Below are 12610 nucleotides of genomic sequence, written 5' to 3'. Positions count from 1 at the left end.
TCAGCAGCGGGTTGTCATCATGCGAAGCAGTCTTTGAGGGAGTAATTTCAGCCCTTAGATCCACCTCGTCCCCTAGGGCTTTAGCATTCCACAGCGCTGCCCTGAGGGGCTTTGACTGCAGTAGGGCGGCATTAAAAGTCAAGTCAGGGGTCTCTAGTAGGTGTTGTCTAATGTACTTTGAGTCCAGTCCACTTAAGAAGGTGTCCAACCCTAGAGTGTCTCGATGAGCTTCAGCTGTAATGGCGGCGAAGGAACAGGACATTGACAGCCCCTTCAACGCAAGAGCAAAAGCATCATTGCTTTCACCGGGGTGTTGTTTTTGGGTGTGAAGTTGGTGCCTCTCAAACAATGTGTTCTGTGGCATATCACAGTAGGTTCTGAGTAGGCCCAGGACATTCTGATGTACGGCTGTTTCCCTGATCACTGAGCAGGGAACCTCTGCTAGGAAAGTGACTAGATGATCCATCTTCATGGGGTCTTGAACCACATTACTCTCTCGCATGTAAACTTTGAAGCACTGGAGCCAGTGATGAAATAGTTCGCCAGCTCTTGGAGCATCTTGATCTATCTCCAGTCTTCCAGGTTCCAAGGAAGTGTTCATAAAATTGATAGGCCATCGATAAGAGTTCAGAGAAGTGAATGGAATAATACTTGGCTTTTATTAACGGACTCAAGGCTACCTTAATCTGGTCAGAGGGACACTGAGCACCGTCTGTTCTACCAGCTCGGCAGACCCTCCTACAGCAGTAGCCAATACACAAGTACATCTATGTGAGTGACAGCCAGTTATCGTCCAACCCTCACTCTGGTTTCCAAGTGCTGATGCTAGTTGTAGAATCTCATTTTAAACATGTGCATAACTCTTGCGCATGCTCCTTTGTGTAGTACGCTGGCCTCAACTTCAACCACTATGCTGCCGGGCTGAGCTGAGTGTGCATGCGTACAATGCTCCCTATTGCAGCCATTCACTGCAGGGCCTGAGCCAGGGATGCGTGCATTGACCCAGTCCGTGGTGTATGCGCACTGGCGGACATGCCGACCTGGCTGAGGCCACTGTCACCAAGCCAACCACGCATGGGCCGCCATGCTGCAGCTCCATAAGTAGTGCTGGCCCTCGTGCATGCATTATATGAGAAGAGGCCTATGGCCCCCGCAGGATACCTCCATTGCCCATGATTGCAACAGGTAAGTAATGAGCCTATGGCCCCTACACTTTATATTCCTACCCAAAAAAATACTAAACCCTCTCTACCCTGCAACCCTCATTTTTCTTCCATCCATCTGCCTGTCTAAGAGTCTCTTAAATGCCCCTGATGTTTCAGCCTCCACCACCATCCTTGGCAAGGCATTCCAGGCCCCCACATACCCCTGATGTCTCTTGTAAACTTTCCTCCCTTCACTTTGTTCAGATGTCCTCTGGTGTTTGCTATTCTTACCCTGGGAAAAAGGCACTGACATTAAAAATTTACCATTCAACTACAATAGAATACATATTCTTTGACGGCAAAAGACCATATCATGACAAATGTTCCGACCATGACGTGATGCACCTTGCTCTTTGTTCCATCATGGGATTCAGTAGCTCTGGCAGACCAAGCAGGGAAACATAGGTTTCTTTACAAAAGGAGAAATTAAAGACTAAGGAAAAGTCATTAAGTTGTCAGGAAAGACATTAAACCTAAGGATTCAGAGTACTTTCGAATTTAATGAGGAGTAATCCAAAAATTGATGAAGAGAAGTGAGTAAACTGATGGGAAACGTGAAAGCAAGCTGTAAGAGTTCCTATGGATACGTAGAATGGGAAAGACCCATCGTGGCCTCACACCTGTATGGGTTTGCGTGAAGCCTGCTGTTGCGGGTGACTTATCGCATGTCTGGATGGGCTTGCACAGGCTGGCCGACTGAGAACAGAGACCACTTCAGGGTCACGTGCAGCATGCAGCCAACGGCTGGTGCAGGTGGCATTGAGTTTTAGTGCAGACTGTAAAGGAGGTGCACCTAATCAACTCAGGACGTGATGCACCTTGCTCTTTGTTCCATCATGGGATTCAGTAGCTCTGGCAGACCAAGCAGGGAAACATGGGTTTCTTTACAAAAGGAGGTGGCTCAATCTATGTCAGGAATGGCAGAGGAACTAAACAAACTGCACAGAAATAGTAAAGAACCAAGAATCCAGCAAAAATAAGGGAAAAAAAGAAAAAAAAGCAGAGTAAATAAAGTTAATGAGCCCGAACAATGATAAATTCCAAGGATATGATAATCTTGAAAAAGGTGGCTATCTTTTTCCAAATTTCTACAGGTTCTGGGCAGGTTCCTGCTGATTGCAGGGAGGCAAATGTTACCTCACTATTTAATAAAGTAGGGAGAGATAAAACAAGAAACTACCAAACTTATTAGCCTGACACGGGTAGCTTGAAAATGTAATTGGTAATTAGGGATGTGATACAAGCACAAAGAAAATAATAACATGACTGAACAAGGTCAACAGGGAGTTATGAAATGGAAATATTATTTGACTACTCTACATGAATACTTTGAAGATGTATATAAGTTGGTGTTCTGCTTTTGGATTTTCAATAACTTTCCAAGCAGGATCTTGCTGAAAATGGAACTAAGATAATCAAAAATGTTTTTTAGACATACAGCAAGGTAACAGGCCCTTTCAATCCATGATCCCATGCTGCCCATTTGCACCTGATTGACCTACAACCCCTGGCAGGTTTCGAAGGGTGGGGGGAAACCAGATCCCCCAGAGGAAATCCATGCAGGCATGGAAAGAATGTACAAACTCCTTACAGACAGCACAGGATTCCAACCCTATTTCTAATCACTGGAACTGCAACGGCATTGCACTAACTGCTACGCCAACTATTCCAACTTATACTTAGTGTGCTGACCGGATGCATCACGGTCTGGTATAGGGCCACCAATACTTCTGAGTGTAAAGTCCTGCAAAAGGTAGTGGACACAGCCAAGGACAACTCTCCCTACCAACAAAAAACTCTACATGGAATGCTTCCAATAAAATGAATAACTCCATCTCCCTGTGATTACTGAAGACCATCATATTTGGCCAACAAATTAAAGACAAAGCATGGGAATAAGCAGATCTTTCTTGGAATGGTGGACTTTGACCAGTGGGCTAACATAGTGATCATTGCTTGGTCTATATCACACATGTCAAACTATATGTCAAACTCTGGCCCGCAAGCCAAATTTGGCCCGCGATATAATTATATTTGGCCCGCAAGATCATTTAAAAAATGTATTAGAGGTGGCCCGCCCTGCAGCAAGAGCCGATGCTGTTTTTTGGTAATGTCACCCCCACCATCCTCCCCCTTCATTGCACATCCTTCCCCACCCCCTAACTATCTCCTCCCCACTAAAACCACCCCCTTTAAAAGATGGCCAGAATATTCTCAAAAAGGAATCCAGAATGGTCAAGTTCCACAAACCTTCTGCTGGGAATCCTAACAACACCCGGGCATCAGATCCACGGGACGCGGAGGGAGCAAGAGTGTTGCAGGTTGACCGTGCAAACTTTGAGAACTGGGAAAACAAAATTGTAACACGAGAAGTCTGTCGATGTCATCAGCCGGCAAGCCAGTTGGAAGGCTCCCCGCACAACCACTCACTTCTCCCACCTGTCAAGCGGTGCGGCGGATGGGCGAGCGCCTGTGATTTCCTGTCGGCGCGACGGACATGGCAGGCTGCGCACGGCCCCTGCTGTTCCGCAAAGGCTGATCGGCAGCACGCTGGTCCTAAGTGGGTGGGTAAGCAGGGGTGGGCAGAGGGTGTAGGTGAGGAGTAATGGGCAGGGGAAGTTATGGTGGTGCGAGGAGCAGTTAGAGGGAGGGATGAGTAGAAGGAGGGGTGGATAGGGAAGAGGTAAAAGGGGAGGGGCAGGGCGAGTAGGGGAGGGGTGATTAGAGGGTGAGAGACGGGTAGAGGGAGGAACAGGTTGAGGGGAGAGGCAGTAGAGGGGCGTGTATAGGATGGGGTGAGTAGAGGCAGAGCGAGTGGAGTGAGGGGTGAGTAGAGGTTGGGTAAAGGACTGGTCAGGTAGAGGGATGGTGGGTCGAGGGTGAATAGAGGCCTAGAGCCTGAGGAGTGAGCAGGAAATGCTGAGTCCTGATGCAGGCCAAAATGGACACAGCCTGTGAATGCTGACTACATCTCCATAGGGACCAAATAGGTTTCCCTCAGGTCAAGCAAAGGGTGAACTTGGAGCTACCTACTCCTGACCTGTAACATTATCCTCCTAAAGTTGTATCCTAAAGTTTAACATTACATATGTTGAAAGAAGAGAAAACATGCAGACGTTGTTGAAAATTTTCAATAAATATTTAGTTCGGCCCTCGACTTAGTCCAAGTTTTTAATTTTGGCCCTCCGTGAATTTGAGTTTGACACCCCTGGTCTATATCAACAATTCAGGTGATGAGAGCAAATGTTATTAATTCAAGTTTCCTGATAACAAGGATGCAAAACATTTTACATGATAACGAGTTTATTATCATATACATTGTATAATGTACATTTGCACTGAAATTCTTACTTAGAGCAGCCAAACAGGTACTTTATAAAAAGAAATCAACGATATTTAATGCAATTAAAAAGAGACCATAAGTACAAAAGACATCGAATATATATTGGTGCATGTATGTCTGTTTGTTTGTCTGTTCTCCATGCAAATCAGCAAATCAATATGTAACTCTCTAGAAATGTCCAAGGAGGTTCAGCAGGGGTAACATTTGATGCTGAACGTCATGACCACATTGAATTTAACCTCTAAGGCAGTGGTTCTCAGCCTTTTTCTTTCCACTTACATCCCACTTTAAGTAATCCCTATGCCAATGGTGCTCTGTGATTAGTAAGGGATTGGTTGGTATGTGGGTGGGAAGAGATTAAGAACCACTGCTCTAGACCTAATTGTTACTGAAATATTTGGCTTGAGAAAAATTGTTATTGGCTCATTTCCTTTGGAGTTATGAAACCATGCACATGATTAAAACAGTGGTTTTCAAACTTTTTCTTTCCACCCACATATCACCTTAAGCAATTCCTATGGCATAGGGGATACTTAAAGTGGTATGTGAGTGGAAAGAAAAAGATTAAGAACCATTGCTCTAAGGTCATATGAAGTTCAAAAGTGTTTTTTGACCAGCTTGCACTGACTTGCATTACTGTTTATTATAATTGTGGTAACATTTGATACTGAATGTCATGACCACATTGAATTTAACCTTTAATGTCATATGAAGTTCAAAAGTTAAAAAAAATTGAACTTGCACCAGGGACATCTCAATTACTTCCAAGTCTGTGCATCAATGTACATTCAGAATAAAAACAAGTGGCCAAACCCAGTTGTTTAAACTGAGTGTTTTATTTCTCAAGCAATGGTGGTTATCCTGCTAGTAGATAAAAATTCAGTTATCCTGGTGCAAAACAACAAGAATTTGCAATAGCAGAGACAGTGGTGTTAGAGCAGTCCCTGATCAGTGTAACAGGGAGGTTCAAGAGCCTGATAGCTGTTGGAAAGAAAACTGTTTTTGAACTTAGAAGTGTTGGTCTTCAGTAATCACACAGGAGATGAAGTACAATATGAATTATTCATTTTATTGGAAGCGTTCCACATAGATGTTCTCGATAGTGGGGAGACTTTTGCCTGTGATGTTCTGGGCTGTGTCCACTCCACTTCCTTTTGCAGGGCTCTCCACTCAGAGGTATTGGTGCCCCCATACTTGGCCATTTATCAGCTGGTCATCACACTTTCCAATTCACATCTGTAGAAATTTGCCAAGGTTTCTGATGTCTTACCAAACCACTGTAAACTCCTGAGAAAGTAGAAGTGCTGATGTGCTTTCTTCAGTATGAAATTAGTACGATGATTCCAAAAAAGCTCCTACGAGATAGTGACTCCCAGGAATTTACATGTTCTCATCCTCTACACCTCTGATCCCCCAATGATCACTGGATCATACACCTCTGGTTTTCATAGAACTCTACAGCATAGTACAGACCCTTTTGCCCACAATATTGTGCCGACCAATAACTACCTATCAAAAAAAAACTAAACCCTCCTTTCTTTCAAAACTCTCTATTTTTTTTTCATCCATGTCAAGTCAAGTCTATTGTCATTTGATTGTGCAAGTACAACTTGACAAAACAGCGTCCTTGGTGCAAAACATGCAGACACACAACCAAACAAAACACACATACAGACAAACAGTACACATGCGGGACAAGTATTTAATTGATACATGTTTTGTACATATGAGAGTTTAGGATGGTTCGTGTGAGCCGTTCCTTTGGACGTTCAGGTTCTCACTGCCTGTGGGAAGAAGTTGTTCCTCAGCCTGGTGGGGCTGGCTCTGACACTCCCGTATCTCTTCCCCGATGGGAGGAGCTGAAAGATGCTGTGTGCGGGGTGGAAGGGGTCCTCAATGATTTTGCGCATCCTCTTCAGACAACAATCCTGGTAGATCACGTCGATGGTGCAAGGGTTGGGGGGGGGGGTGGAGAAGACTCCAGTGATACCCTCTGCCAATCTTGTAGTCCTGTGAATTGACCTCTGATCCATTTCTCTGCAACAACCATACCACACTGTGACGCAGCCGGCCAGGACACTCTCGATAGAGCTCCTGTAGAAGGTGACATGATGGTGGAAGGTAGCCATGCCCACTTCAGTCTTCTCAGGAAGTGCAGTCATTGTTGCGCCTTTCCGACAAGTGAGGAGATGTTGAGTGTCCACTGTTGGAGCTGGACCTGTTGATGCAGACATGGGTCAGTGGCCTGAATAGGAGTAGGCACATAAGGGGAGAAACTGTCCCAGTTGTGTCAGTATATGGGTGATGAATCTCAGACGCAGGAGGAGGAGAGTGAGAGGGTCAGGATCACCTGTGTGGCAGTAATTACCCCTTTTGACACGCTTTGAGTTTCTGTGAATGCCATTCGTTCTACAGAATGCAGCTCAGACAATCCAGCAGTTTATAGACCATGTACTCGCCGACCTCAGTTTTGTGTTTGTTTACATCAACGGTATTCTGGTCGCAAGTGTGGATGAAGAGGAGCACAAGCGCCAGCGTATCTCATTGTTTCAGAGGCTTGATGAGCTTGGCATTGTGATCAACCCCAGTAAATGCATTTTTGGAGCTGCTGATCTTATATTTTTGGGACATAACATGGTATTTTGCCCAATGAATCAAAAGTGCGAGAGATTCGATAGTTTCCTACACCCGTTACGTTTGGCCAGTTGCAACATTTTTTTAAGCAGGATGAATTTTTATCTCCGATTCCTGTCAAATACTGCAGCATCTCAATTATCCTTTATTGAACTACTAAAGGATCTGATGAGGACATGTCCAAAAGACAATTAACTTTGGGAGTTGATGCTGTACAAGTTTTCAATGATGTGAAGACTGAGCTTGCGACTGGCACAATGCTTGTACATTAAATGCCCATAGACGTAGATGTATCTGTCAGTGCTGTAGGAGCAGTGTTAGAACAATGAGTCTGTGGGCAATGGGAACCTCTGCCATTTCTTTCAGCCAAGCTGTCACCAGCTCAGGAAAAGTATAGTACGTTTAGGCAATAACCTTTGGCCATCTATCTCACAGTGAAACATTTTTGCTTTTTATTGGATGGTCGTTCTTTCATCATGTATACAGACCACCAGCCTCTTACGCATACTGCGAGTACAAGCACACATTTCTACTCGTCCAGAGATATTTGGCACTTGGACTTCATCCTACAATTTTCTTTGGACATACAGCACATCCGAGGAAAAGCAAATGACTTGGCCAATTCCCTGACCAGGAACAACATTGATGCCCTACATACAATTATTGCCATCGATTTCACCGCCAAGGCTCATTCACAGCTCACCGATCACAATCTCATCCAGTATCACACAATCAACTCTGCGCTCCGTTTTCAAGATGTGATCCTAAATGAATCAGGTGAAAACTTAGTCTGTGATTGTTTTTTCACTGGAAAACCTGTGCCTTTTGTGCCAGTGGCTATGAGGGAGATGTTTGAGTCTCTTCACAATCTACCACATCCTAGAAGAAGAGCAATCATCAATCTATTTACGGAATGTTTTACCTGGCCTCATGTTAAACGGGATGTTGGATTATAGACCATGTGAATGTTTGCATGGTGATGAATCTCAGATGCAGGAAGAAGAGAGTGAGAGTGTCAGGATCACTCGTGTGGCAGTGAACCAACGAGGTCAGAGGAGTTTGGCTGGGTGATGTTTGGGAAGTTGAAGAATGGAAGGTTGTGTCACGTGAATAATAAAAAGAAAGTCGACTTCATGCTGTGCTGAAAGAAATGAGTGAGTGTATTCTTCATTTGTTTGTAAGCTGTGGTAAATCAGTGTCGTTACAAAATGACAAGGTGCCAGAGAGGTGGCAATGGTGGATTTAGAGAACAAATGAGTGGTGGCGATGGTGGATTTAGAGAACAAATGAGTGGTGGCAATGGTGGATTTAGAGAACAAATGAATGGTGGCGATGGTGGATTTAGAGAACAAATGAGTGGTGGCGATGGTGGATTTAGAGAACAAATGAGTGGTGGTGATGGTGGATTTAGAGAACAAATAAGTGGTGGCCATGGTGGATTTAGAGAACAAATGAGAGGTGGCGATGGTGGATTTAGAGAACAAATGAGTGGTGGCAATGGTGGATTTAGAGAACAAATGAGTGGTGGCGATGGTGGATTTAGAGAACAAATGAGTGGTGGTGATGATGGATTTAGAGAACAAATAAGTGGTGGCCATGGTGGATTTAGATAACAAATGAGTGGTGGTGATGATGGATTTAGAGAACAAATAAGTGGTGGCCATGGTGGATTTAGAGAACAAATGAGTGGTGGCGATGGTGGATTTAGAGAACAAATGAGTGGTGGCAATGGTGGATTTAGAGAACAAATGAGTGGTGGCGATGGTGGATTTAGAGAACAAATGAGTGGTGGTGATGGTGGATTTAGAGAACAAATAAGTGGTGGCCATGGTGGATTTAGAGAACAAATGAGTGGTGGCAATGGTGGATTTAGAGAACAAATGAGTGGTGGCAATGGTGGATTTAGAGAACAAATGAGTGGTGGCAATGGTGGATTTAGAGAACAAATGAGTGGTGGCGATGGCGGATTTAGAGAACAAATGTAACAATGTACAATGATGGGTGTGGAAAGACAATGGTTTTCTTTGTAAGTAATTTATTGTGAATAAAGTATATTTTTGGTTAAAAATATGCATATAAGAATCAGAATTGATTGTCATGATTTTGGTGGTTTTTTAGCTGGATCACCCAGTGCAAACATTCACATAAAACCACCTTATAAAAACAGTGCATGAAAAGTCAAAGGAAGGAAACTGTCTTTGGTTCGTTGATCATTGAGGAATCTGATGGCAGTGGGAAGAAGCTGTCTTTGTGCAAGCGAGGGCTCGTCTTCAGGCTCCTGTACCTTTTTTCTGATGGTAGCAGAGTGAAGAGGGCCTAGCCTGGGTGGTGGGGGGTCTTTGAGACTAGAGGCTGCTTTCTTGTAAGTGTTGCTCGAAGGCTTGAAGTTTGGTGCTCATGATGTCGCAGGCCGAGTTAACAGCCATCTGGTGTTTTTTTTTCTTGTCCTGAGCATTAGCACCTCCATACCAGACAGTGATGCAAGCAGTCAGAATACACCTGTAGAAGTTTTCGACAGTCTTTGATGATGTACAGAATCTCCTCAAACACCTCTCAAAGTATAGTGGCTGGTGAATCTTCATGATTGCATTGACGTGGAGGCTCTAGAATAGATCCTCAGAGTTGTTGACCCCCAGGAATTCCTATTCCTCCAGGGTTCTTGACCCTCTCCACTACTGAGCCCTCGATGAGGACTGGCTCATGTTCTCCTGACTTCCTCCCGAAGTCCACAATCATCTCCTTGGTTTTGCTGCTAGAGAGCAAGGTCGTTGTGACACCAATCAACAAGCTGATCTATCGCCCTCCTCTACACTTCCTCGTTGCTGTTTGATTCTGGTGATGACCATGGTGTCATCAACAAATTTGTAGACAGCATTAGAATTGTGCCTGGCCACACAGTCATAGGAGTTGATGACGGGCTCAAGCCTGAAACATTGGTGATGTATCTTTACCTTTGCTACATAAAGGCACTGTCTGACCTGCTGAGTTTCTCCAGCATATGTGTGCTTTTTCACTTCACCCGGTCGGTGTCCACAGAATCCAGTGTTTTACCAGTCAAAGGAGTAAAGTGAGCAGGGCAGTGGGGGCAAAGCACACATGCTTGAGGTGTGCCTGGGTTGTCTTTTCTTTTTTCTTTTAAAAATATTTTTATTAATCTCAATAACAGTAAATTTGTACACGTATATTTATGGAAGGTACCACAGAAAAAAAGATGATAAAAAGCCCCTGCAAGCAAAATCGTGCAAATGAATTCCAAAGCACAGCCATAATAAAGAAAGGACAAAATAAATTTAAATTAAGCAGAACCCTTAGACCATACAGTTATATTTAAAATATAGTAATCAATGAAAAAAGCCTTTAATCAAAACCCCTTCCATTTGACAAGGTTAGAAAAAAACCTAGCATATGGGACATCTTGGAAACCGACAACTCAATATTGAAGTTTAGAACAATCTTAAAACTTTAGATTATGACAATAGTCCATAAAAGGGCCCCAAATCTTTGAAAATTAGTATTTGAATCTTTAATGGCATATCTAATTTTTTCTAAGCTTAAACAAGATGTGATCCTAAATGAATCGGGTGATTCACATAAAACCACCTTCCATTTGATCTGCCTAAAGAAATCTCTTGTGCCTGCCACATTGACCACCGCCAGTGGGCTGATATCGCCTCAAACCGTGCATCTTGGCGCCTCACAGTTTGGCGGGCAGCAACCTCCTTTGAAGAAGACCGCAGAGCCCACCTCACTGACAAAAGACAAAGGAGGAAAAACCCAACACCCAACCCCAACCAACCAATTTTCCCCTGCAGCCGCTGCAACCGTGTCTGCCTGTCCCGCATCGGACTTGTCAGCCACAAACGAGCCTGCAGCTGACGTGGACATTACCCCTCCATAAATCTTCGTCCGCGAAGCCAAGCCAAAGAAAGAAACAGTAAAATTCAGCTTTGAGATGAAGTCAATAAAACATCATCATCATCAGGTAATCCAAACAGAGCAATTAAAGGGCAAGGATCCAATTTAATCATCGATAATATCTTTCCAAATTTTTTCGAGACTAGAACAAAACCAAACATGGGAGCCAAGGAAGCTGCCACAGTTTTACATTTGTCACATAGAGGATTTATATCCGAATAAAAGTTAGCTAATTTAGCTTTAGTAAAATGAACCCCTTTAAATTGCAATAAGCAATGTTGTGCACAAAGGGAAGGAGTATTAATCAAATTAGAAATGGAATCCCAAACCTTGACAGAAAATGAAACATTCAAATCCTGTTCCCAATTGCTCTTGATCTTAACTTACGAGGCTGCTCTTAAATCAAGCAAATTATTATAAATAAGCGATATTAAACCTTTGTGAGAAAGTTGAAAATCCAAAAGTAAATCAAGAATATCAGCCTCAGGAATTTGCAAAGATATCAGGAATCTGAGATTGAGCAAAATGTTTAACTAAAAAAATGTGTATTTGGTCAGTTAAATTTTGTCACCAATTGTTGAAATTATCGTCAGTGAGGAGGAGATGTTATTTCCGATTCATACTGACTGTGGTTTTCTAATGAGTAAGTCAATGATCCAGATGCAGAGATGGGGGGGGGGGGGGGGAGTACAGGCCCAGGGTTTAGAGCTTGTTGACCACCACAGAGGGAATAATGGTGATGAAGAGTTGCTGTCATCCCCTGTCAGGGTTGACTTTTCTCTAAGGACTATCTAGGATTTCTCTAGAACAGAGGGATCTGGGAATACAGATACATAACTCCCTGAAGGTGGTGTCACAGGTGGATAGGGTTGCTTTTGGCATCTTGGCCTTCATAAATCAAGAGTATTGAGTCCAGGAGCTGGGACGTTGGTGAGGCCAAATTTGAAGAATTGTGCACGATTTGGGTCACCGAACTACAGGAAAGATCTCAATAAGATAGAGAGAGGGCAGAGAAGATTGACTAAGATGTTGGCTGGACTTCAGGGACTGAGTTACAGGGAAAGGTGAGAACTTTATTCCCTGGAGCGTAGAATGATCAAGGTATTTAAAATGATGAGGGGTAAATGTAGATAAGCATTTTCCACTGAGGCTGGGTGAGATACAAACCAGAGGACATGGGTTAAGTGTGAAAGGGGAAAAGTTTAGGGGAACTTCTTCCCACAGAGAGGGATGGGGGTGTGGAAATGAGCTGCCATCAGAAGTGGTGAAACTTTGAACACTTGAGAGGAATTTGGGCAGGTCCATAGTTGGGAGAGGGTTGGAGGGATGTGGACTGGGTGCAGTCAGGGCCTCTCTCTGTGCTGCCATGTTCTCTGGGTCTCAGCCGCCTCTTCCCCCTCGCCTGCAACTCACCTGCGCTCAGGTGCGCTGACAGGGCAGCGGGCTCCACGGCGCCTGCGCGGACAACCACTCCGCCCGCCCTGTCCACAGGGCGCCCTCTCCGATTGGCTGC

Source organism: Narcine bancroftii, chromosome 5, assembly GCF_036971445.1.
Source record: "Narcine bancroftii isolate sNarBan1 chromosome 5, sNarBan1.hap1, whole genome shotgun sequence".
In the NCBI taxonomy this organism is placed as follows: Eukaryota; Metazoa; Chordata; class Chondrichthyes; order Torpediniformes; family Narcinidae; genus Narcine; species Narcine bancroftii.
This window is presented reverse-complemented; position numbering follows the sequence as displayed.